Raw genomic sequence first — 2,043 nt, forward strand, 5'->3', positions numbered from 1 at the left:
CATAAGATCAAGGAAGTTAATCACATCCACATGGTGTGATTTGACAAGTAAAGAGTTTTTAACCAAGTCAGCACACCTTTTTATATTGCTAGATATATGTCTCTACCATGCAGGAACATTGTAAGTCTGAATGTTCTAGATATAAATCATGAATGACTGTCAATGTAATTATTAGTTAGGCCAGCTAAATCAAAGAAATTCAAAATGTACTATATGCTCTCACTGATTCTTGGAAATCAGTTTTAACACTGGTGATTAGTTAAGGAAGAAGAAAATGAAAATGAAGAAAATATAAATTGTAACAGTGGTGAAACACAAATGTTCAAAGTATATATAGCAGGAAAAAATAAAACAAGCAAAACAAAACAAAAACAAAAAACCAACCCACCATATCTAATGCTAAAAAGAAAAAAAAATAAATTTCAGACAGAGGAAAATGTGGATGGGCACCTGTCCAACAATTTCATGAAAACTCAGAGCTCTAGCACTCATTTAGGGTGTTTTCTTCTTCCTTAATGTGTGGTATTCCAGGTCCCCACCTGGCCATCCCTGCCCTGCATCCTTACAATCACCTTTTTGTGGTGGCAGAGCTCAGCTTCCTTTCCAGCAATATGTGGTTTTTATTCAGGTTGTAGTTCTCCACTTTGCTGCCTCCTCTTTTGAGCCTCACAGAATGGAGGTTTTAATGGTGAAGGCCCTGGCTCACTCACTGGAGATCCAGGATGTGGGTGATGCAAATTGTTCTCAGCTCTATAAAGATGTGTTCTGAGTTCTCCATCTCCACAGTACCCATGGGTGGAGGTGGCCTCTGATTTTCTTTTTTTTTTTTTATTGGTTGTTCAAAACATTACAAAGCTCATGATATATCATCTTTCATACATTTGACTCAATTGGGTTGGTTTCTATCAACTGATTGGATCCAACCACAGAGGGCAGGAAACCGACTTTAAGTCTAGTCTTCTCCTTAAAATCTTTATGTTCATCAGACTCTACATCAGGTGAGTGGTGGATCTTGGTGCTATGTTCTTCAGTTCATCCAGCAACCTGTTGTTTTTTCAACTGCTTCAGTTCCTTTAGAGTGAGAGTGGGGGCTGTTGTAATGACTGGCACACCTTATTGTGCACTGTCTTCATAAATGTCACTACTAAGGGCTTAACTTTTCAAATGGTGAAATAAGACAAAAGCCTCAATAGTCTAGGTTATGAATGATGTGCTGTTGACTCAAGCCCCTCTTGTCATGCAGGTACCCTTTACACTCTCATCAATGTAGGAGATAATCATCTTAAAATAATTTCTGCTGTTGATGGCATCACCATAGCTGGGTATGTTCACCAGTGTAAGGCAAATCTTGAGTCCCACCTGACGACCTTTCAGTCTCAACAGTTGAAGCTGCAATTTGGTTAGTTCTTTCAACTTTCTGTGCAGTCCCAGGTATGATTTTTTCTGGGCAGAGATCAATAAGAAATAGGTTGTAGATGAGAATTAATTTCCTAGACTTGAACACCATTATTGTGAACACTTTTTTCCCCACTCATTTTCCATGAACTTGACTGGGACTATTGCAAGTCTAACACAGTCATTTCTGGATATATAAGTTGAGCTAATTACTACTTAGACATCTTTCATAATGTTTCCGCTCTCTGTGGATCAGTTAAAGAAGAGGTAAATATTGACTACGCCATGGGCTCGCCCCTCTATCTTGTTTTTTATGATGTAAACTTTTCTCTTTCTCATCTCTAATGATACCTTTAGCAAATTCTATATTTCTCACTAATTCAAGTGGATATTTTGGAGGCATTGATGGCCTATGGGAGTGATGTGGGCAAAAATTATGTTTGGATTACAATTTTTATTTACATTGGAAAAGCCTGTATAAGTTTATATATTTTGGGAAATTGGCTTATTTTTAATTAGGACATATATCTCCATAAGTGAATATGAAATTAAAATTTTTATTATATTTCCATTAGTTAGATTCTTAGATCTTTTACTTTTCTACTCTTCTGTAATTTTAGAAAATACTCAGGCCATTTCATGATAGGT

The 2,043-nt window shown here is 36.7% G+C and overlaps 1 pseudogene; it reads right to left on the bottom strand.

Moving 5' to 3' along the window:
- Positions 1-512: 512 nt before the first annotated feature.
- On the bottom strand, positions 513-1,133 carry LOC114104677 (septin-2 pseudogene; annotated as a pseudogene).
- Between the last annotated feature and the right edge of the window lie 910 nt (positions 1,134-2,043).

Source organism: Marmota flaviventris, chromosome 7 (assembly GCF_047511675.1).
Source record: "Marmota flaviventris isolate mMarFla1 chromosome 7, mMarFla1.hap1, whole genome shotgun sequence".
Lineage (NCBI taxonomy): Eukaryota > Metazoa > Chordata > Mammalia > Rodentia > Sciuridae > Marmota > Marmota flaviventris.